Genomic DNA, 25,909 nt, shown 5'->3' with positions numbered 1-25,909 from the left:
TGAGACCAGAGTTCGAGACCAGCCTGGGCAATATAGCAAGACTCCATCTCTACAAAAAAAATTCTTAAAAAGTAGCCAGTCTTGGTGGTGCACACCTGTAGTCCTAGGTGCTCAGGAGGCTGAGGCAGGAGGATGGCTTGAGCCCAAGAGTTTAAGGTTTCAGTGAGCTATAAGGCAAATTTATAAGGACTTCAGACAGATTAGTGATAACCTGGGGCTAAGAGTGATGTAGGAATTGGGGGAGTGCTGCCTAAAGGATAGGGAAATTCTTTTGGAGGTGATGATATTGTTATAAAACTCATGTAATAATGATTGCATAACTCTGTGAATATACTAAAAACCATTTGATTGTTTTCTTTAAGTGGGTGAATTATATAATACATGAATTATATCTGAACAAAGCTTTTCAAAAAGAACCCACATATTTAATAATCTAAGACAAGATCATGAGTCATGAAGACTGATAACAGAATGTACCTGATAATAGAAAGCCTATGAGACAGGAATTCAGAATCCCTATGACCATATGAGCTACTTGTCCCTTATCTATAAACAGTACCTACACTACCTACTTAACCACACAGTTAATTGGTATGATCACATAATAACTTAATCTTTCAAGTAAAAATGTGTTGGTTACCTACTGTGCACCAGGCATTGTTCTAGGTGCTGCGATGTGGACACAATAGTGAACAAAACAAGTGCATATTATGCTCTCAGGAAGTCTTTCCTAGTATAGGTAATGGGCAAAAAGTAACTAAACCAATACTTGCCATGATTCTTTTGGGTATGACACCAAAAGCACAGGCAACAAAAGCAAAAATAAATAAGTGGGACTACATCAAACCCAAAAGCTTCTACACAGCAAAGCAAGCAATCAACAAAATGAAGAGGCAGCCTACAAAGTGAGAGAAAATATTTGCAAACCACGTATCAGATACGGGGTTAATATCCAAAATATATCCAGGAACGTATACAACTCAATAGCAACAACAACAACAAAAAACCCACAACCCAATTAAACAGTGGGCAATTGAATAGGTACCTTTCCAACGAAGACATACAAATGGCCAATAGGTATATGAAAAAAATGTTCAACATCACTAATAATCAGGGAAAGGCAAATCAAAACCACAATGAAATATCACATCATACCTGTTAGGGTGACTATTGTCAAACAAAAATAAGAAATAAGTGTTGGCAAAGGTGTGGAGAAAAGAGAACTCTATACACTGTTGGTGGGAATGTAAATTGATACAGCCATTATGGAAAACAGTATGAAGTTCCTCAAAATATTAAAAACAGGACTACCATATGATCCAGCAATTTCACTATTGGGTATATAACCAAAAGAAATGTAATCAATATATCAAACAGACGCCTGCACCTTTGTGTTTATTGAAGCATTATTTATAGTAGCCAAGATACAGAAAAAAAAATCTAAGCATTCACTGAGAGATGAATGGATAATAAAAATGTGGTATATATACACAATGGAATATTACTCGCCTTAAAAAAGGAAACCCTGCCATTTGCAACACCGTAGCTGAACTTGAAGGACATTATGTTAAGTGAAATAAGACACAGAAAGACAAATACTGTATGATCTCACTTATATGTGGAATCGTTAAAAAGTCAAACTCATAGGCCAGGCACAGTGGATCATGTCTGTAATCCCAGCACTTTGGGAGGCCAAGGAGGAGGATTGCTTGAGGCCAAGAGTTCAAGATCAGCCTGGGTAACATAGCAAGACTTTATCTCTACATTTTTTTTTTTTTTTAATTAGCTGGCCATGGTGCTGCATGCCTACAGTCCTAGCTACTCAGGGGGCTGAGGCAGGAGGATTACTTGGGCCCAGAAGTTCAAGGTTGCAGTGAGCTGTGATCATGCCACTGAACTCCAGCTTGGGTGACAGAATGAGATGCTGTCTCTTAAAAAAAAAAGAAAAAAGTCAAACTCATAGAAGTAGAGAATAGAACTGTCAGGGGCTGAAAGGGGATGAAAATGGGGAGATGTTGGCCAAAGAGTCCAAACTTTCAGTTATAAGATGAATAAGTTCTGAGGATCTAATGTATAGCTTGCTGACTATAGTTAATACTGTTTTATAATACTGTATTATAATACTGTATTATTTACTTGAAATTTGCTGGGAGAGCAGATCTTAAGTATCCTCATCATACACAACACACACAAGATAGTAACTTGCATGGTAATGAATGTGTTAATTCACTTGATTGGACTAATCATTCCACAATGTATATGTATATCAAATCATCACACTGTATACCTTGAATATATGCCATTTTTGTCATTTATACCTTAATAAAGCTGAAAAACAAATATATTGGATGATGATAAGATGATAAATTAAAAGTAAAGCTACGTAAGAGGTGAGAGAAGAATGGCTGGGGACAGTATTATATACACATAATGCCACATGATACATGGGGTGCTATTCAGAGAAGACCTCAGTGATTAGGTGGCATTTCCATGATTTGAGAAAAATACGTCAGCAGGCTTTATAAGTTGCAAAATATTAAGGAATATTTATTGTTACTGCCATGAATGATATTAGCATACCTTTGCACACTCTGAAAGACATAAATATAAATTTCAGATTTCTCCTTCCTCCACAAATATATCTGTTGTGGACTCAATTGTATTTCCCCAAAATTCATAGGTTGAAGCGCTAACCCTCAGTGGGTCTCTGCAAGAGGTGGAGAGGATTCAGCCCTGTTCTGCTGATGCCAAAGCTCTTACCTATTATCTTATTACTGTTGACATTTACTTATATTTCCTTTCCATATTTTTCTAAGCATATATATGACATGTAATATAACATTAAACTTGTAATATATATATTTATGACTTGCCATTTAAAAATAACATTGCATCATAAATAATTTCAAAGGCCCTTTTGTAGTTTTATAATATATATATGACATACATTTCTTATTGAAATTGATTCTAGTTCGTTATTTGTTGTTACTTTTATTTGGAATGAAATCTACCTTATCCACTGCATTTTCTAGCTAGTTATTGCTGGTATGCAAAATGCTACCAATTTTTATTTACATCGTATCCCAGCAATTTACTAACCTATCATATAGGTTAGTAAGAACTTCGTCTCTTTCTTTCAATACTATTTCTCATATTTTTATTTCATATATTATTGGCATTAGCCAGAGCATCCAGAACAATCTTAAATCTAATTTTAATGGGAATATGTTTTGCTATTCAACATTGTTTGCTGCTGATATGAGATAAATGTTCTTCGCACACTGAGGAAATAGACTACTCTTCATGTTTTTTCTAAGAAATTTTTATTAGATATGAACTTGATAATATTAGGTGCCTTTTCTACATTTATTAAACACTAATTTTTATATTAAACCTTCTGAAGTATCACATGTATAAAACTTACTTGAAATGTTAGTGTTTGAAATACTAACATAATCTGTACTTGGTCATCAAAAATGATTATTATAACATTAAATTTTATTTGATAATGTCTGACCTTATCTTACTCTGGAAAAGCTTATGTAGTAAAGATAGGAATTATTTATTTTGTGATGGTCTGAGACCTCACTGGTTTGGCCTTGGAAGCTACTTTAGAGATAATTTTTTAACAAATAGTTCAATTTTCATCCATGATTATTTGGTAGTTTTATGTTCTCACAAAATATCATCCATTTCTTTCAAATCCTCAAACGCATTAATAGAGGACATCTGTTTTTCCTTGCTGTTTTTCATTTGGAATTTCTTTTATTCTGTTTTCCCTCTTTTTCCGGGTAAAAATTTTACCCAGGTTTACCCTAACAAATCGTGAGATTTGTCTATTTTACTGTTTTTCTTTTAAAACTTATCTAATTATTTATCAATTAAATGTTCTTTTCAAATCCACTAACTTTTGCTCAATATTTATTATTTTTCCCTGTGCTTTCAAAGCCTATGTTTTATCACTTTGATAAGTTCTGTGTTGAACATTCACTTCATTTATTTTGTACTTCCTTAAGCCAATGATTTTGCTCAGTTTGGTTTTGCTGGTTTTCTGAAAATATTCTTTTTACATTAATTTCTAAATTGTCAGAAATCATACTTTTTATTTCTCTTTTGACTCAATATTTTTGGGGAAAGTTTGTTTGTTTGTTTTGAGATAAGGTCTCACTCTGTCACCCATGTTGGAGTGCAGTGATGCGATCTCGGCTCATTGCAACCTCCACCTCCCTGGCTCAAGCAATCCTCCCACCTCAGCCTCTCAAGTAGCTGGGACCACAGGCAGACCCATGCCTGGCTAATATTTTTGGTAGAGGCAGGGTTTCACCATGTTCCCTAGGCTGATCTCAAATTCTTAAGTTCAAGCGATCCACTGGCTTGTCCTCCCAAAGTGCTGGGATTACAGTTATGAGCCCCATCACACTTGGACCTACTTTTATTTATTTCTAAAATTTCTTTTTCTTTCTTTCTTTCTTTCTTTCTTTCTTTCTTTCTTTCTTTCTTTCTTTCTTTCTTTCTTTCTTTCTTTCTTTCTTTCTTTTTCTTTCTTTCTTTCTTCCTTCCTTCCTTTCTTTCTTTCTTTCTTTCTTTCTTTCTTTCTTTCTTTCTTTCTTTCTTTCTTTCCTTTCTTTCACTTGGACCTATTTTTATTTATTTCTAAAATTTATTCCTTCCTTCCTTCCTTTCTTCCTCTCTTCCTCGCTTTCTTTCTTTCTTTCTTTCTTTTTTTTTTTTTTTTTTTTTTTTGAGTCAGGGTCTCACTCTGTCACGAAGGCTAGAATGCAGTGGTGTGATCACAGCTCACTGCAGCTTTGACCTCTTGCACTCAAGCAATCCTCCCACCTCAGCCTCCCAAGTAGCTGGGATTATAGACACACACCACAAGACCTGGCTAGTTTTTGTTTGTTTGTTTCTTTGTTTTTTTAATTTAGAGCTAGGGTTTCACTATGTTGCTCAGGCTGGTCTCACACTCCTGGGCTCGAGCAATTCTCCCACCTTGGCCTCCTAAACTGCTGGGACTACAGGCATGAGCCACTGTGCCCAGCCTAAAATTTCTTTCTTACACTTTTGTTATTCACTTCTAATTTTATTGCACTATCTTCAGGACATTTGATCTGTATTTTCATTTGGGGAAGTTATTTTCTTACTGTGCTAACATATAGTCAATTTTTATAAAAAATTAATGGGTGCCCAAGAAGAGGATATAGTTTCTAGATAAAAAATATACATATTAAATCTTATTATTCAAATTTTCTCCTTTCTCTATTTTTTACCTACCAGATTTGTAAAAGTATATGAAAAATGTTTCAGAAGCTCCCACAATTTCCTTTTGTCCATTCTTCCTTTTTATCTGGCTCTTTGATAAACAATGCATGTACATTACTGACTATTCTACCTTTGGTGTGAATTTTAACTTTTATCAGTATAACATTTCCTCTTTTGTCTCATTAATGCTTTTTCTGCCTCAGATTCTACACTGTCAGAAAATAATTTTTCCACCTCTGTGTTCTTTTCGTTTGCATTTGCCAGAAAAATCTTACTCATTCTTTTATGTCTAACCTTTTCAGGTTAATTTCCTTGGGTGGTGGGGGGGGAGGGGGTTGTGGGGGGGCCATTTTGTAACCAACATGCTATATTTTGTTTCTTTTCTTTTATCTGGTGTCAGTTACTAGCAAAGAAAGTGTGTTTTAATTTCTTTTGAGGGAGCAGGCTTCACTGTTTCATGAGTACTGCAACTTGCTTTCCTAATACTGCACCATTTGACTTAGTGAAAATTCTTCTGATGCTGTACATCAGATTGTCTGTCAGGGCTGGTTTCTATATTTTTCTTAGTTCTCATAAGTATTTGAGTGGAAGTTGGCAGATACTGTGTCAGGGCCTGCAAACAGTTGCCATTTTAAATTAGGCCAAGTTTTCATGCTTCATAACTTAACAAAAGAAACAAGTTGCTGCTGGAAGTAAACTCTAATCATGTGTTCATCTTTGTGTCACTTACTAGATTCAATTTCCACCCAAGTGAGCCTGATGTAGAACTAATACTAATTCAGTTCTGTTTCACAGGTATTTATTGGCCTGCCAAGCACTGAGCTAGCTTTCATTTATTGATTCACTTCACAAAAATGTCCTGAGCACTTACTTGTGCTAGGCACTGTTCTGCACCCTGGAGATAAAGTGGTGAACAAAACAGCGTTTGTATCCTTGAGGAGAATACAGTACATTATAGTACCAAAAAAAAAGAAAAAAGAAAAAAAACGCAATTTAAAATAAATATATAATTCTGTATATGTGCCATATGCAAAAATAAAGCCTAGTTAGAGAACAGAGAATGATGAGAAGAGGTGGTGGCTGTTTTAGATGGCCAGGGGAGTGACGTTGGAGCCGAGACCTGAAAGAAGTAACGGAGCTGCCACGGGAGTCTGGAGCAAAAAGCTCCAGGCAGAGGGAACAGTACTATGACCAAGGTCCTAGGACAAGAACAGGTTGCGGTCGGGAGTGAACTGTGATAATGTTCCTCTGTGTCACTCAATCAAGATTCAAAGCCCTGCACAGAAGTAGCACGGGTTCACGTGCTCCCACCCTGGCATCCAGGCACAATGAAGAGGAACAACCTGTCATCTCCCTCTGACTTTTGTAATAAAAGAGGGAGCACATGCAATCGGTGACTCCTCCTAAATTAGAACAGGAGTTAGCTGCTAAATAAATACAGTTCATTCCTTTGGCTGCTCAGCATACCTTTCCATACGTATATATTTTTTTAAAGTTTCCAGTTAACATTTTGCCACCAAATCTCATCTTGATTTCATCCACTTCCCAGAAGAAGGCAACACAAAATCTCTTTGGTTCCTGTATCCAACCCAAAGTCTGGGATTTCTGCATGAGAGCTGTTCTTCTAATTCTTTTGGATCCCATCTCAATATTATAAGCCCTGTGGACTCGACTGTAAACTTAACCACAATAACACACCCTATATAAAAATAGTGTGAGGAAGAAGGAGAAGGGAAATCAACAAACACACATAAATATGCATGCATTCTATTTTAAAAATATATATATATAAGTAAACACAAAATATTAAAATATTTTAAATGGTTTCTATTCTAAAATGTTTTAAATTATATCTTAAATTTAAAAGGCAAAATATAAATTAAAACTGACAACTATCAAAATTTTAAATCAAATTTTTTAAATAAAGCTGCATTTTAAATTTAATTATCCACAGCTCTGGGTATGAACTGCTGCTTGCAATAAATTTAATTAAAAGAAGTTATAACAAGAACAAAAACAAAAAGGTCTAAGTTTAGCTACTTCATCTTTTAAAGGATTTAAAATATTTTTGATGTAAAAAAATATTTTAGGTCACAAAAAACAACATGTGAAACACACCACAAAAAAAGGCATTCCAATATGCAAGGAAATTAGATCAAGGAAACAAAATCCTTTATATGACTGGAATTTTCCAAAGTAACCCAACTATTTCATATTTCCATAGGCAATGCATGGGTGTTCCAGTTTCTCTACATCCTTCTCAGCACTTGTTATTGTGTATTTTTTATTACAGCCACTCTAGTGAGCATGAAGTAGCATCTTATGGTGACCTTAATTTACATTTTCCTAATGTCTAATGATATTACCACCTTTTCATGTGCTTATTGCTCATCAGTATATTTTCTTTGGTGAAATATCTATTCAGATCTTTTGGTCATTATTTAATTGGGTTAATACTGAGTTGTAAGGACAAAACCCCTTTATCAGATAGATAATTTGCAAATATTGTCTTTCACTGTGTGGCTCATCTTTTCACTTTACAGTGTCATTTGAAGTGTATAAATTTTTAATTTTGATAAAGTCCAATTCATCCTATTTTTTTCATGTGCTTTTTTCTGTGCTTTTGGTATCCTAAGCTTTTTAATTTATGTTCAAGGAAGACAACATAATTTTGCCTTAAAAATATATAATAGATACAGTTTTCTTACCTTTCCATCATTTTTTAATAAGCCTCACATTAAGGTGACAATACTCTTCTCCTAATCTAGTGTCTGCTTTGCAAGGGAAAAATAAATCACTGGGGAAAGCGTTTTGCTATCAGTGCAGACTAAGTGCAAGGTCATTGAGTTTCTCCATTGAGTTTTTGCCTGTGTATCATGCATTGTCTGTCCACATCTTTCATCTGACTTCATGGGTAACTTTGCACCACTGGCTTAGTCCTGTAGCACAGGAAAATCCTCCATTTAGAAAGCAAAGATCACACTTGATATGTTCAGCCTCACTGAACCTAAAATAAGACAAAGGGAGATGAAAGACAGTACTATTTAGAGCTCACTTGTGAAGTCAAATAGTCTTTGAGTTCCTGCTCTGCCACTTACTACTGACGATGAGACCTTGGCCAAGTTATTTACTGTCTCTAGACCACACGTAGTCCTTTCATAGGCGGGTAATAGTTATAGTTAGGCTAGGCTAGCCCTGCACATACTATGCCTTCCATAAATGTCAGTCATTGTTGTTGTAATTATTATTGCTGTCACTAATATTTAACTGAGACAGGCAAGAAAGAACTCTCAATTGTCAGCTTTCAGAAAGTTCTTTTTAATCTAGATTTTTTTTTTTTTTTTTTTTTTGAGATCGAGTCTCGCTCTTATTGCCCAGGTTGGAGGGCAGTGGCATGATCTCGGCTCACTGCAACCTCTGCTTCCCAGGTTCAAGCGATTCTCGTGCCTCAGCCTACCCAGTAGCTGGGATTATAGGCATCCACCACCACGCCCGGCTAATTTTTTTAATTTTTAGTAGAGACGGGGTTTCACCGTGTTAGCCAGGATGATCTCAATCTCCTGATCTTGTGATCCGCCAGCCTCAGCCTCCCAAAGTGCTGGGATTACAGGCATGAGCCACTGCGCCTGGCCTTCGATCTAGATTTTAAAGATGCATAGCTCATGACTGTAATCCCAGCACTTTGGGGGACCGAGGTGGGAGGATCGCTGAAGCCCAGGAGTTCAAGACGAGCCTGGGCAACATAGGGAGACCCTTCTATCCCTACAAAAATTTTTTTAAAACTTAGCTAGGAGCGGCAGCGCATCTCTGTGGTCCCAGCTACTTGGGAAGATGAAGCAGGAGGATCCCTCGGGCCCAGGAGATCAAAGTTGCAGTGAGCCGTGATTGCGCCACTGCACTCCAGCCTCCGTGACAGAGTGAGAACCTGTCTCAAAAAAAGAAAAAAGGAAGAAAAAAAGATACGTAGGAAATCAGAGATATTTCTTGCTACTCAAAATGTGGTCTGAGGATCAGCAGCACCAACATCACTTGAAAGTTTGTTAGAACTGCGGAATTTCAGACTCCATCCACCTTACTGAACTAGCACCTGCATTTTAACAAGATGTCCAAATGATTTTTGTGTGCACATTCCAGCTGGTGAAACCCTAGAATCTCTCTAGTGTGGTAGGTGGAGAGGTTGTGAACGCTCTGGCCTACTCCTTTACCTCCTTAAACTCCACCCACCATTCCCACCATTCCCACCATTCAAGTACTAAACAACCCTCCCTTCATTCTGCTAACGTTCTTCAAGGAGCTCGTGCTTTGGCTTGTGGCTTCCTTTATGCGAGCAAAGGCAGCTAGGGAGAGTCCTGTCTTATCTGAGAGGCACTATTACAGTTCATCAGCATTTAATCAGGAGGCTCTGTCATGAGCGGGTTTGCTGTACTCTTTCAAGAAAAAGACAGCAAACAATTAGCACAGAAAAGATATGGATAGATACATAGAAGTAGAAGGATTTGATTTTCCCCTCCCCAGAAGCCAATTACAAGCTGACAAAACCAGCTATCAAAGCTTGCAGTTAATCTTTTAGAGTCAACATCTGCTGAAACTGCTTCAATGCAGTGTGGCCCTTCTGATGGGCATTTGTGGATTGGAGCTCTTCCCAAAGTCATAGGCTTTTCCTGAGAAAAAGTCATCTTTTCCAGTATGAATTAATAGAATGTATCAGACTTGGACCTTGCTTGACTGCTAACTCATCTGTCCCCAAATCTTTGAAAAGCAGTGCCTCCAAATGGAAAACACAAGTTCCCTCTCTCATTTTTTGATTTAGCAGCCCTAGGAAAAAGTGTGAGAAAAGTCACACCGGAAAATCACACATTTGAGATTCTGTTTGACTGAAGTAGAAACTGAGATTTGCTAGGAACTTCTTGGATCAAAGAAGTGGTGGGGTGGGGTGGGGGTGGGGGTGGGGGTGGAGTTAAATGGCAACTTCCCCAAGCAACAACAGAAGGGTCTAGGAGAAAGTGTTTCTTTTTCTTAACGCCCACCCCTCATAAACCAGTGCTGAAAACAGCAAGGAGGCTGGTGGAGTGGCTCATGCTTGTAATCCCAGCCCTCTGGGCAGCTGAGGTGGGAGGATATCTTGAGCCCAGGAGTTCAAGACCAGACTGGGCCAGATGGTGAGACCTCACAAAAATATGTTCTTTTTTTTTTTTTTTTTTTTTTTTTTGAGACTCTGTCTCCCAGGCTGGAGTGCAGAGGCGCAATCTCAGCTCACTGCAAGCTCCACCTCCCATGTTCACGCCATTCTCCTGCCTCTGCCTCCTGAGTAGCTGGGACTACAGGTGCCCGCCACCACACCCAGCTAGTTTTTTTGTATTTTTAGTAGACTTGGGGGTTTCACTGTGTTAGCCAGGATGGTCTCGATCTCCTGAGCTTGTGATCCGCCTACCTCTCGGCCTCCCAAAGTGCTGGGATTACAGGCGTGAGCCACTGCGCCTGGCCAAAAATAAAAGTTTTTAAAAATTAGTCGGGGCCAGGCACGGTGGCTCACACCTGTAATCGCAGCACTTTGGGAGGCTGAGGCTAGTGGATTACTTGAGGTCAGGAGTTCAAGACCAGCCTGGGCAATGTGGTGAAACTCTGTCTCTATAAAAAAATACAAAAATTAGCTGGGCATGGTGATGCATCCCTGTAGTCCCAGCTACTAGCAGGGCTGAGGTGGGAAGATCGCTTGAACCTGGGAGGTTGAGGCTGAAGTGAGCTAAGATTGCACCACTGCACTCCAGCCTCGGTGGCAAAGTGAGACCCTGTCTCAAAAAAAAAAAAAAAAAATTAGCCGAACATGGTGGTGTGCACCTGTAGTCCCAGCTACTTGAGTACTGAGCTACTGAGTCCACGAGTTCAAGGCTGCAGTGAGCTATGATCATACTACTGCACTGCAGCCTAGGTGATAGAGAAAGACCCTGTCTCTATAAAAACAAAAACAAAACCCTGAAAACACAGCAAGGAAAATTATAACCATAGGCATTGCATGCAAAGGCTTTGGGGGACAAGATGACATCTAAGTTGAATCTTACAGGACAAATGAGTTAGAGGAGAGGAAAAGTGGCCAATAGGACCATTTTTTCTTAATTAACATATAACTCATATACCATAAACATCACCCTTTTAAAGTGTGTAGCTCAGTGTTTTTAGTATATTTACAAAGTTGTGCAACCATCATCACTATCTAATTCCACAACGAGCATTCATCACCCCAGAAAGAATCCCAGTAGCATTAGAAGTCACTCCCCATGCTCTCCTCTTCCTAGCCCCTGGCAACTAATCTACTTTCTGTAACAAGATAATTTTTAAAACAGAGAAAAAGCAAGCCTGCAAGGTGATGAGGTAAAAGTTCTTCACAAGTAATAAGAGTAGTTCAAACGTATTCTTTCCCCATTTTAAAATCCAGGGATGGTGAGGCCATCAGATCAGAAGATTGGCTGCCACTGAAAAGAAAGTTTGTTATTCACAGTTCCCAAGAGGAGGGGCAGGGTATGTCATGCAGGGCCGGGTCAAGAAGCACCAGGGACAATCAGGAGGGAGAAGGAGGGAAGAAAATGCATGGGCCAGAGCCTTTATTATGGTTTTTACAGGAAGAAATGGGCAAGGCAGGTTAGTCAGATTTAGAACTGAATAGTTTGAATAATTTCAGTGAGCTCAAGACGATAGGAGGTGGTCCCTAATTGTCCTGTACCTGGCCCAGTGTGATTTAGGGCAGGAGGCTACTGTCCCAAACTGCAGGAGCGTAATGAAAGAAGGTGGGTGGGAGGTATGGACACGGGATTGGTTGGTTTGCATATCAAAGGCATGCTCTAAAGCAGTTGTTTGCTATCTCTAGGAATTAGCTAATCTTCAGAGAAGCAGTCCCTTCCTGGAATGGAAAGGTCTCCAGATATCAAAGCACCATAAAATGTGCAAAATAAAAAACATGATTAATACGCACCAGCCAACATCATCAGCCGGGATATATATCTCAGGAAATCAGACCAGTGTCTAATACAGAATGTTTTCATCTGTTTTTGCTTCTTCTTTCTAAACTTAAATATGTTTAGCTTCATTTTGAGCAATAAGATCCATGAAATCACAGGGCTGATAGACTTAGTACATTTTCCTTTTTTTTTAATTGAGACAGAGTCTCACTCTGTCGCCCAGGCTGGAGTGCAGTGGCACGATTTTGATTCACTGCAACCTCCGCCTCCTGAGTTCAAGCAATTCTCATGCCTCAGTCTCCCAGATAGGTGGGATTACAGGTGCGGCACCACCACACCAGGCTAATTTTTAGTATTTTTAGTAGAGACAGGATTTCGCCATATTGGGCAGGCTGGTCTCAAACTTCTGGACTCAAGTGATCTACCCACCTTGGCCTCCCAAAGTGCTGGGATTACAGGCATTGAGGCACCACGCCCGGCTACCTCATATATTTTCTAAGTGCATATTAAAGTAAGTACATAGCAAAATTACCTAAATAGTGTCACACAGCACCCATGTTTTGCATGTCCCAGAATGGGATGCATGTCCCAGAATGGGATGCATAGTTCAACTTCTTCATTTTATGGAAGAGAAATTTAAAACCAGAAAGGGCAAGTGACTTGCTCAGGGTCACGTAACTATTTCTGGCAAAAGACGGATTAGAATCCATTACCCGTTCCAAGTTCTCGCCTCCTGCTCCGCCATGGCTCCCAAAGGCAGCTCCAAACAGCAGTCCGAGGAGGACCTGCTCCTGCAGGATTTCAGCCGCAATCTCTCGGCCAAGTCCTCCGCGCTCTTCTTCGGGAACGCGTTCATCGTGTCCGCCATCCCCATCTGGTTATACTGGAGAATATGGCATATGGATCTTATTCAGTCTGCTGTTTTGTATAGTGTGATGACCCTAGTAAGCACATACTTGGTAGCCTTTGCATACAAGAATGTGAAATTTGTTCTCAAGCACAAAGTAGCGCAGAAGAGGGAGGATGCTGTTTCCAAAGAAGTGACTCGAAAACTTTCTGAAGCTGATAATAGAAAGATGTCTCGGAAGGAGAAAGATGAAAGAATCTTGTGGAAGAAGAATGAAGTTGCTGATTATGAAGCTACAACATTTTCCATCTTCTATAACAACACTCTGTTCCTGGTCGTGGTCATTTTTGCTTCCTTCTTCATATTGAAGAACTTCAACCCTACAGTGAACTACATCTTGTCCATAAGTGCTTCATCAGGACTCATCGCCCTCCTGTCTACTGGCTCCAAATAGACCATGTCAGCTTCTCCCCCTGGCTTTGTGTCTATGGGTGGCCTGTGGTATATGGAAAAGTCGCAGGGTGGTCAGGGTGGGAGACACACAAGATGTTTTCATAGTCTAGAGCCTTTAAAAAACCCAGCAGAATGTAACTCAGTATTTGTTTATTGGCTGTTTTTGACAGATTGTTGAAATTAAATGAATTGAAAGGGAAAAAAAAAAAAAAAAGAATCCATTACCCTTGATTCCCCATTCCAATACATATTCTCCTCTGTTGCAATTCAAATTTCATTGGTGTTAACAAAAAGCAAGGCAACCACTTTGAGTCACTCTTACCAGGGACCTGCTGTGCTACTCTAATAATTTCATGGTCCAGTCATCTGTTCAGAACTAACAGTGTCATTTGCACAAAAACAAAAGCACCTCTTCTGGTTGTTTATCTGTGTTCTTCATTCTCTACTGCAAGTCACTATAGAGTAGGAAGGAAGGTCTTCTAACTGGATTTCAGATTTCCAGTAACTGATGCATCCCTTGCTCTGAGAACTGGGCCAGGAAAACAGAAGTATAATCCTGTTCTCAACAAAAGTCTAGTTCAATTCATACATGAAAAAGATCAGCATCTAGGCTGGGTGCGGTGACTCATGCCTGGAATCCCAGCACTTTGAGAGGCCAAGGCAGCTGGATCACTTGAGGCCAGGGGTTCGGGACCACCTCACCAACATGGCGGAACCCCGTCTCTACTAAAAATACTAAAAAAAAACTTAACCGGCTGTGGTGGTGCCGTGCTTGTAATCCCAGCTACCTGGGAGGCTGAGGCACAAGAATCGCTTGAACCCAGGAGGCGGAGGCTGCAGTGAGCCGGATCGCATCACTGCACTCTAGCCTGGGGAACAGAGCAAGACTGTCTCTCAAAAAAAAAAAAAAAAAAAAAAAAAAAAAAAAAAAGTTAGCATCTAAAGGAAATGCCATGAAAGCCACACTATAGAAGATTTCAAAAAGTACATAAGAGTATAGATACAGGACTTGAAATTTTATGCATAAACGCCCATATATTTTACAAAGCAGGCAAGGAACTTCATTAATATAATGCATGACAAGAAAGCAATCCAGTCCACTTGGCAGGCTTTTCCTTGAGGTATCTGTGGTCTTAATAATGGTGAGAGCTGACAGTGAGTCTTCACTTCCCACCAGGCATCTGTCTAGGCCCTCAGTACATGAAGAAGGCACTATGATTCTCTTCACTTTACAGAAAAGGCTACTGATGTGAAGAGAGATAAAGTAACTTGCCTAATATCATACTCATAGTTAGTGGCAGAACTGGGATTGATACACTGGGATGTCTGACCCCCAGAGCCCAGGTCTTAGCCACACCATGTAAAGGACTCCTTTCCCCACACTGTGTCATCCCTTTTTCAAGAAATCCATGTGCTTTGTGTCTGGGCGCCTAACTCGAATTGAACTGCCTTGAAAATATTGAAATACTAAGATTTAGAACTATTCCTGGCACAGATGCTCAACATGAAACAGCTCCAGGGCCACTAAATAGACTGCAGCTCAGGCAGGCCTGCTGTCGATATTGATCGGTTTCCTTGCTACCCTGTTTTAGTTCTTTCTTATTCAATAGGAAGTTTATTAGGAATTACTAGAAGGCCCTTGGCTCTAGCTCCCTCCACAAATTCAGAATGAAGTTTTGTGTGTCATTTCCTAATGATATAACTACAAGTCTAATACTATTGCTATATTAAGGGTTTGTTCAGTTTGGTTGGGGGTGGAGACTCGGGGGAGGAACTTTTTTTTTTTTCTTTTAATGATTTAGAAAATGGTTTTTTCCCCCTTCACCTTCTTTCTCCCTTCGAGCTGCAAGTGTTTCCCCCTCAATTAATTCAGGCCACTCTTCAATTCCTAAAACTATTCCATTTCAGCGCTAGGAAGAGTATTACCAATGTCTAGCCCAGTGTTCACATCTACTATTAGTATTGTGATATTAATAGTAAAGCTTCATTGCTTATATTTATGATATATAATGTTTTGTTGTTGTTGAGGTTTTTTTGTTTGCTTTGTTTGAGACAGGGTCTCACTCTGTCACCAGGGTGGAGTGCAGTGGCACAATCATGGCTCACTGCTGCCTCACCCTCCTGGGCTCAAGCCATCCTCCCATCTTAGCCTTCTAAGTAGCTGGGACTACAGGCGTGTGCTACCACACACTCGGCTAATTTTTTTTTCTTTTTTTTTAAGAGATGAGGTCTCCTTATGTTACCCAAGCTGGTCTCAAACTCCTGAGTTCAAATGATCCTCCCGCCTCAGACTCTCAACATGCTAGGATAACAGGTGTGAGCCACCATGCCCAGCCTATGATAGATTTCTTGTTGTGCATTATATTAATGTAATTCTGTGTCACTTTTATAAAATATTATGATACATATACATAAATGTCCAGACCCTGTAACTAAGCTCAATAAATTAAATATAAAGTTATCCCTATTAAACATCACTTATCACTTATATTCTGAGGTGATTTTTTTTTTTTTTTTTTTGAGACAGAGTCTCACTCTGTTGCCCAGGCTGGAGTGCAGTGGCACATTCACAGCTCACTGCATCCTTGACCTCCTGGGTTCAAGTGATCCTCTCACCTCAGTCTTCTGAGTAGCTGGGGCTATGGTGCATGCCACTGCACCCAGCTCAAATGAGGATACTTTTTTCCTTTTTTTCTTTCTTTTTTTTGAGACAGGGTCTTACTCTGTTACCAAGGCTGGAGTGCAGTGGCACATTCATGGCTCACTGCATCCTTGACCTCCTGGGCTCAAGTGATCCTCCTACCTCAGCCTCCTGAGTAGCTGGGACTATAGGCACATGCTATCATGCCCGGGTATTTTGTTTGTTTTTGGTGGAGACAAGGTCTCCCTATGTTGCTCAAGCTGGCTTGGACTCCCGAGCTCAAGCTATCCACCCATCCCAGCTTCCCAAAGTGCTGAGATTACAGGTGTGAGCCATTGCACCGGCCTGATTTTTTGAAGGGGAGAGGAAATAATGTTATCTCTAGAGTGCTGGAAATTTCCCCAAACCTAGACTATGCCCGTCAGTGAGTAGAAGATGGGAACATTCTCTATCAAGCATGTCATGGTGAGAAAAAGTAAAGTTTGGAGCTGTTTTTGCTCAACCTCCTCATTGAACAGACGACGAAACTGAAGCTTAGCGAGCTTAAGTAAGTTAATCAAGGTCACCTGGCTGAATCAAGAACACGCAGGGCCAAAAAGCCAATATTCCTATGTAGCATGAAAATAGAACCATAGCCCAGAAAGAGCTGCAGCTCAAGAGAGGCCAGTCAGCTCCTGGTTTCTACTGCGGTGGAGTCCAATAAATGTCATTAGCTAATTGAGGTCTGTATTTGTTTCCTGTTGCCTTAACAAATTACCACAGATGTAGTGGCTGAACAACACATATTTATTCTCCTACAGTTCTGGAGTTCGGATGTTGGACATGGATCTCACTGGGCTACAAAAAGGTATTGGTGGGGCTATGTTCTTTCTGGAGGTTCTGGGAGAGGAGCCTTTGCTCATTTGGGTTGTTGGCAAACTTCAGTTCTTCATGGTTGTAAAACTGAGGTCCTAGTTTTGTTTCGATTTTTTTCCCCCCCTGGCTGTAAACTGAGAGCCCTTGCCAGCTTCTAGGGACGATTGCGTTCCTTGGCCTTTAGCCCCATCTTCTATCTTCAAAGCCAGGAATGGTAGATCAAGTCCTTGTCATTCTGCATCTCTCCCACCTTTCTTCCACAGCCCTAGCTTCCTCTGAAAGCTTCCAAGTTTTCTCCCTTTTAAGGACACGTGATTAAATTGGGCCCCTCTGGGTAATTCAGGATAAACTTCTGATCTCAATAGTCTTAACCTTGATCACATCTGCAAAGTCACTTTTGCCATGACATGCCCATGGGTTCCAGGGACTAGGACATGGGCATCTCTAGGGGTCACTATTTTGCATGCCAACCCAGTCCCTCCAGGACTCTGCCTCTACCCCAAAGAGGAAACAGGTTGGGCCCCCAGCTCTCCAACTAGCTACTCAGCTGTCATAACTGGCCTCCTTCCTTCCTTAATTCCCCCTTTCAATGGAAGTGTATTAACTTCCTCCAAAACACAAGATTAACAATATCACTTCTCCCTTCAAAATACGGGGTGGCTCTTCCTTATCCACATAATTGAATGTAACTCCTCACCCTGGCCTTCAACGTTTTTGGGCCTTTGATGATACTTTCAGCCTTCCTTTCACTCAAATCATCACAATTCACTCTTTCAAACTATTTTCTTTTGTCAAAATGAACCACTTGTAACCGTGTGACCAGCTCAAACCAATTAACATTGCTTAAGCTGTTACAGATGGCACAGAGCCAAAATTGCAAGTCATGTCACCCAGGCACATGCAATGAAAACTAATTGTTAACACCACCAGCCTGGCAGATCAGCTGCATTGGCATCACCTGGGACTACTTAGCAATGCCTTAAAAGCTTGATCTCCCCACCCCCACCCCACCCCATATAGAGGAGACACACTTAAGCATTGCCTCCTGTCTCCTTGCTCGTCAACTCTCAATAAAGCTTTTTCTTATCGCAAAAGTCAGTGCCGTAAGTATTGGCTTCTGTGTGCATCACCCAGTGAGCCATAAGTATTGGCTTCTGTGTGCATCACCCCATGAGTCAAGGGCTCAGTAACACTCCAAATGCATCAGACACTTTCTCACCTCTGTATTTTTGTCAGCATTATTTTCTCTGCCTGGAGCACCCTTATCCCTTCCTCTCTGCATTTCCAAATCCTAAAGTTTTCCACACTCAACTCAAATGTCACCACTGCTTTGAAACCTTTCCTGTTTTCTCCCACCACCTTAAAGGCTAGAAATACATTTTTCTTCTAATTTCGCAGGGCCCTCATCTGTCCATTTTTATCGACACTAAGCACAGTTGGTTATCTGTTAGAACAAATTACACCAACATGTAGTGGCTTAAAACTGTAACTAATCATTTCTATATTTCATGATTCTGAGTTAAAACTTAGGTCAGGACAAATCAGGGCTGGCTTATCATTGCTCCATGATTTCTAGAGCCTCAGCTGAATGGACATGGGCATCCCTCTTGTCCATTCTTTTTCCAGAGCTTCTTCACATGCTTAGCATGTACTTCCGCATAGCATGGTATCCTCAAGGTAGTGGGCATTTGTACATGGTAGCTCCAGGCTCCAGTAGACCAAAATGGAAGCTGCCAATCCCTTTAAAGGCAGCCTGGAGCTGACATAGCATCATTTCTGCCTTACTTTACTTCCCAAAGCAGTCACATGACAGCTTTCAAGGGAAGGAGAAGTGGACCCTCACCATTCTACAGGAAGGGTATCAAATAATTTGAGGACATCTCTTAAAGAATAGAAATCATTGTCTAGGTACTTAGATGTATACCTGATCTTTTCTCCAAGGCTGTGAGTTCTCCAAGGTGTATGATTTATTTTGTAGCTCCCATATTGCCTAATGCAGTGCTTTGCCTGTAACAGGTGTGCAGTAATTTTTGTCGCATTAATGAACAAATGTGTTTAATAGATTCTTCTAGCCAAAGGCAATCACACCTAATTTTAAATTCTGCAGAGTGGAAAAGAAATTGGGGGGCTAGAGGTCACTGGAGAGATTTTGAAAATAGATGACTATGTTCTTTGGAGGGCAGACTATAGGCATGATTCTACAGTCTTTATAATGTGAATTATGCGTAATCAATTTGGAGTTGTATTGAACCAATCTCTATAATTAGATTCCAATGAAGCACCTGCTTTCTGTCAAACTTCAGTTCATGAGTGGGCATATTACTCAGAAACCCTTTTCGCATCGATTTTCAATGCTGCTTAATAGTCTGTTTTGCTGAGTCAATCAAAATTTAAATCTGTAATAATAAAATAAAATACTTGCCATTAAGTTAGTTTTTATCAGCTCTCTGCTCTGAGGTTACATAATATCAGTTTTTTAGAAATTAAAACCCTTGTTTCAATATATAGTGTTCCTTCTGAAATGCCTTTAGCAGCAGCTTTTCCAATTTTAACCATCATTATATCAGGAAAAAATACTGCTTTTCTTTCTTGTAATAAGAACATTGAAAAGGTTTTGCAGAAATGAAAAATACACTTAACAATAGTAATACAATAATTATAATAAGACTATTAGTTTTATATAAAGAAAATGATTACAAGGTAATGTGAAGAGTGAAAAAGCATGAACTTGAAAAAAAAGGACTCCTAAATTCAAATCCTAGCTCTTCTACTTCTTAGAAAATTGCCTAATTACTCCGAGCTATTTTTTCCTCATCTGCAAAACAGAGCTACTAATATCTAACTCACAGGGTTGTTGAAATGATTAAAAGGACAGTGTACATTTCTAGCATGTTGGGAGTATTCAATAAGTGTTAGCTATTATCATTTGTATTGATTAATGGTTACTTACTAAGGATACTGTCCCTAAAGAAGGGGAGGAGGAGGAAGGAGAGAGGGAGGATAAGGGGGAAGAATACATAAAATTATGAAAGGCAGGTACAGAAGAGCCAGGAGGGGTAAGGGACATATGTGGAAATGCACTGGGGGCATTGGTGGGGATCAGTGATGTCTTCTCAAAGGATGTTGGCCCTGAAGCATTCGATGGAGAAATGGAATATATAAACAGGCAGTGGTGAGACCATACATGACAATAGAATCCTGAGCCACAGTCTTTGTAGCAACTGCCTTGGGAAGCCAAACCACAACCTCTGCAGCAGCCACTTCAGGAAACCAAACCACAATCTATGCAGTCAGGACTTGGTCAATGGCTGCCAAGGTCTCTATTTTTTTGCCCCTACTTCCAACTCAAGACCAACCAGAACTGGGCGCGGCGGCCTGTAATCCTAGCACTTTGAGAGGCCAAAGCGGGCAGATCACTTGAGGTTGGGAGTTTGAGAGCCAGCCTGACCAACATGGAGAAACTCTACTAAAAATACAAAATTAGCCGGGCATGGAGGCGCATGCTTGAATCCCAGCTACTCAGGAGGCTAGGGCAGGAGAATCACTTGAACCCAGGAGGCAGAGGCTGCGGTGAGCCAAGATCATGCCATTGCACTCCAACCTGGGCAACAAGAGCAAAAACTCTGTCTAAAAAAAAAAAAAAAAAAAAAAAAAAAACCGGAAAAAGTCAAATACGCTTTCAAACCAATCACATAAAATGCCCCACTTCTTGTGGGCATGACCCCAGCTGCCCCAGGCCTACAACCTCCAATCAGAGCACACTTGAAGTCTTCGATAAAGACACCCCTGGCAGTCTTTGAGTCTCTGCCAAATGCAAGCGATGGTAGCTGACTCCCTCGTGTATTCATTTCTCAGAGCTGCCCTAGGAAGTTACAAGTTTGGTGGCTTAAACAACAGAACTTTATTCTCTCACAGTTCTAGAGACTAGAAGTTTGAAGTCAAGGTGTTGGCAGGACTGTACTCTCTCTGAAGACTCTAGGGAACAATCTGTTCCTTGTCTTTCTCTTAACTTGTAGTGTTGCTGGCAATCAGCATTCCTTGGCTCGTAGATGCATTGCTCCAATACACACCCCATCATTACATGATGTTCTCCGTGTGGGCTTCTGTCTCTGGGTCCCATCCGTCTTATAAGGACACCAGTCACCATGGATTATTATGGGCCCAGCCTACTGCAGTATAATCTCATCTTCACTAATTATATCTGCAAAAACACTGATTCCAAAGAAGATCACATTTGGAGATTCTGGGAAGGACATGAATTTTGAGGGGACACTGTCCAGCCCAGTACACCTTGCTGTAACCAACTCCAAATGAACAGTTCTGTATTCCCACATGGTTTGTGAGGACAGTGGCAGACAGTTGGCAAGTCAAGGGGGCAGAATAGTGGGGAAATCATAGGCCATGCCACAGGGTAAGCTACTGCCATAATAAACACTCCCCACAATTTGGAGGCTTTGTGCACCAAGTCTACTCCTCACTCAGATCATAGTTCATTGATGAGGGTGGGGTGGAGGAGGAGTGGGATTTCCATGCAGTGGCTACTTAGGGATTCCTACTTCTCTTTCTCAAGATTCACTTCACGTCTACTGATAGTTCACCAGCCTGAACTCAGTGCGACCACACCTGCTCCAAGGGAGGCAGGGACATGTATCATAGCCAGGTGCCTGAGAAGAGGTCACATATCAGTGGTGGTCTGAAGCCAAATTGTGGAGAAGAGAAAGGCCCATCTCCTCTGTCCATGCTCTGCTGCCCTATAGGCAGATGTACCAGGCCCCCCAAACTGCAAGCTTCACAAAGGACTCCTCTGAGGACCACTCTCTAAACTATGCCAACCTCCTGGACCATCCTTTCCATGGTCCTTCTTTACAGCATTGAGCAGTTTATAAAGGATGAAGGTATAATGTGTTAGTTCTCTGAAGGGTCACTTGTAATTTACCAAGAGATCTAGATTCGCTCCCCACCCCCCGCCACCGCCGATGAATGAATCTCTAATAGTAAAATCACAGCTCTCAGAAGCAGAGCATGTGAGGTAGTAGGGATGGGAGGGCCCTTCTAATCACAGAGAGTGATCTAATCACATCCTGTACCTAAGGGTTGATCAGCCCAGAAGGGCATCATCAGAGAAGGTGCTTAGTGGCCAGGTGTATAAATTTTAAACAGGCTCCAAACTGTTTTTCAGCTTATCTGCTTACCAGCTGTGTGAACCGGCACACGCTTCTTTTAACATCTCTGATGCTTGGTTGCCTCATCCATGAAACAGGGCAATAATAGAACCCACTTCACTGGTTGCCTCTGAGAATTAAATTAGATAAGACACAAATTATGCACCCAATGAGTGGTAAACATTGGTAGCCGGTAAGACCAGCTTACTTGGTATTTTTTCAGTGATAATGGAAAAACTTGAATTTTAAAATCCCACCTTCTCAGTTTCTTAGTATCTAAATATGTTGTCCAACACACACATCCTCCTGATCAATCGGGAGCCCCGCATGGGGAGACCCTCCTGTCTACATCTTTGTGCTCCCCTCCACTGTGCCCCCCGCCCGCCCGCCTGTCACTTTGTATGGAGTGAGTGTGGATCAAAGCTCAATTAAAACTCCGGGTGCTGGGGAACAAGAACGTGATCCTTGAGTCATTTTAATGACTTAAAATTAATGTAATAAGAGAAACATTGTTAATGCATTAAGGAAAACAGGGCTGTCTGCTGGAGAAACAAGCAGATCTTCACTTTGGAATCCTACACTTAGACATTGCTGCTTTCGCCTTAATTCTCAAGGCACCCTTTGGGACTTTGTTGGCTGAAATAGATTTACAGAGGACACAGCATTCATCATCAGGCCTCAGGTGACAGGCCTCTTAGGCGGCACCATTGCTGTCATTTTTTTGTTTTTAAACAAAACTCCCTTCAGCCTAAGAGTTCATGTAGTAAAGTCCACATGGGACTAACACCACCTGGGACCCAGTGGACATTTAGGGAGTCAGTCATGTGTCAGAGCTGCACTCCCTGAAATGCTGAGATCCACTCCCATTCCACATGCCATCTGCAATTGGGATGAAGCCCCTGATATGGTTTGGCTGTGTCCCCACCCAAATCTCATCTTGAATTATAGTTGCCATAATCCCCACGTGTCGTGGAGGGATCGGGTAGAGATGATTGAATCATGGGGGCGGGTTTTTCCCATGCTGTTCTTGTGATAGTGAATAAGTCTCATGAGATCTGATGGTTTCATAAAGTGCAGATTTCAGTGATAATGGAAAAACTGCACACGCTCTCTTGCCTGCCGCTATGTAAGACGTGCCTTTGGTCCTCCTTCACCTCCTGCCATGACTGTGAGGCCTCCCCAGCCATGTGGAACTGTGAGTCCATTAAACCTCTTTCCTTTATAAATTACCTAGTCCCAGGTATTTCTTCATAGCAATATGAAAAGAGACCAATACAGTCCCCTCTTAAAAGTCCTCGGTGGGAATGAAACAGAGAGTTGCTCTTTTCAGTATGGTTTAAGGAAAACTTCCATCAGGTAGATGAACATCATAGGGTTTGTCGCATCTGTGCTGCTTGGCTGACCCCTCTCCAAGGGGCTTGGGAGAAGCTGCTTCTGTCATCGTGGGACCCCCATGGCTCCTGCTCACAACAGTTTTAACAGCCTACCAAGTTTGTTCTCTCATGTACATGCTACTGCCAGTGTATAAGGAAACTGTTTTCTTCATACTCTGACTAGGCACAATTTAACAACTGTTTTAATGTCTTATTTATTTACATAAGAAAAAAATCATGGCCAGGAGCAGTGGCTCACGCCTGTAATCCCAACACCATGGGAGACAGAGGAGGGAGGATTGCTTGAGGCCAGGAGTTTGAGACCAACCTGGGCAACATAGTGAAGCTCTGTCTCTACAAAAAACCAAAATACTAAAAGTAGCTGGGCATGGTGGTATGCACCTGTAGTCCCAGCTACTCAAGAGGCTGTGGTGGGAGAATCGCTTGAGCATGGGAGGTCGAGGCTGTAGTGAGCCATAACCACACCACTGTACTCCAGTCTGGGTGACGGAGCAAGACCCTGTCTCAAAATGATTGTTTAAGCTTTCCATAAGGAAATTAGTTTTGTCCAAGATGAAAATTTCACTTTCTGAAGAATGAGTATGCCTAATAGCTGTTGAGTCACTTGCTTGAACCCACACCCACTATGTGGAATGTATTTTCCTTTCAATGAATCTGTTCTTTTCTTCTACTGAAAAAAAAAAGGATGCCTAACTCCAAGAATTATGTACATTATTCACCTGTCACCATCCTAATTCATATCCTATTCATGTCCTTTGTACACAGGAACCTATTCTATTCTAGAAAAGAGAAATCACACTTTGTTTTGTGTTTTTCCTACAACTTAAAATTCCTGTGGGCAGTAGTTGGGTAATATTTTATCTTTGTAGTCCCTTAGCTTAGCATTGTAAGGAAATGTGAGTTGTATTACAGGAGATGGGAGAGCTTTGCCTAGTGATTTACCCAATTACTCACCCTACGATGTGCCATTTACTGTTTAGACATGGAAGAAACAGCAAAGAGCAGCACAGACAACCACCTCGCTCTCATGGAACTTATATTCTAGCACAAGAAGACCCACTCTATGCAAAGAAACTAAGTATGAATATGAAAATCTTAAGATAATAAGCGCTATTCATTTTTTAAGCTGATGAGAAAGAGACGACTAGGAGGAGGAAAGAGGCAACTTTAGCCAGGGAAGTCAGGAAAGGCCTCTTTGAGAAGCCCAGAGCGGGGCTGAGTCGAGCAGAGCTGGAGGCACAAGAAAGAGCTGTCTATGAGATCCAAGGCAGTTTGGCAAATGACGACCCCCAACCAGATCCCATCCACCATCAATTCAGATAGACGGAACAACACATGCTAAGTCCCAGCACAAGGACCAGGAGGACAGCAGAGAGGCTGGAATTAAAGGCGGAAGATGGTCCCTGAGAGACAAGCAGAGAGCAGATCCTATGGGACACAGGATATTTTTTGTCATCTCATCATATGCTACCATACGTTCTGGGTAAGATGCTTTTGTCTAGTCTCTACCTCAAAACAATTTCTAGTAACAGAAAGCAAGGCCTATGTTTTATCATTGTAATTGACAAACTCTACCCCATCTTCCTTGAACAACTTGGCCTGGGGGCTCACGAATCCATCACTTGCAACCCTATTGCTTAGAGCAGAGGTTTACCAACTAGAACAGATGAGCCTCATCTCAGCTCTGCTACTTACAGTGGTGTGAACTTGGGCAAGTTACTTAACTTCTCTGTGCTGCAGTTTTCCTCACCTGCAAAGTGGCGCTATTACTACCCAAATCAAGGATTCTGTGCAGATGCAATACATGTAAAGCACATAGTAAGTGCAGCTGCGATTGCTATTATTGAGCAGAACACTCACTGGGCACATTAAATGTGGGTGCCTGGTCCCACCTCTAGATATCTAGATTCAGTAAATCTGGAATGGGGCACAGAAATCTGCCAGGAGGTGTGGGAGTCACACATTGAGAAATACTGCCCCAGGAAGACAGGTGTGGGACCATCTGGCCTGGCAACCTGACCTAGCCTAAGGCATTGATAAACAGTAACTGTCTATCATTGAATGGGTAGATACTCTAAGGGTGTGGGGTGGGATTTTTTCCTGTGCAAGCTCAAACCTGAGGTTGAGCAAAGAACAGAGGTGGAGGTAAGGATAGAAATGGGTTGGGCCTCGAATCAATCCCACTGTGATGATAACATTAAGTACTCTCCATTGTAGGCAGAGCCCTGTGTGGATTAAGTTGTGATACGGACAAGAGACAGGGAAATACTGGGTACAAGAGTGTAGTTCCCTGGCAAAGGCTCTACCCTCAAGCCTGGATACCCATAGCCCTAAATGAGAAC

General features: G+C 41.1%; 1 non-coding gene across 1 annotated transcript; it reads left to right on the top strand.

The window, feature by feature from the left end:
- Positions 1-12,940: 12,940 nt before the first annotated feature.
- LOC102141120 (translocon-associated protein subunit gamma) lies at positions 12,941-13,729 on the top strand. The gene has a single exon (XR_006696048.3). It is a non-coding gene; the product is annotated as a translocon-associated protein subunit gamma (transcript).
- Positions 13,730-25,909: the final 12,180 nt, after the last annotated feature.

The sequence above is a fragment of the Macaca fascicularis genome, chromosome 2 (genome assembly GCF_037993035.2).
Source record: "Macaca fascicularis isolate 582-1 chromosome 2, T2T-MFA8v1.1".
In the NCBI taxonomy this organism is placed as follows: domain Eukaryota; kingdom Metazoa; phylum Chordata; class Mammalia; order Primates; family Cercopithecidae; genus Macaca; species Macaca fascicularis.
This window is presented reverse-complemented; position numbering and strand designations above follow the sequence as displayed.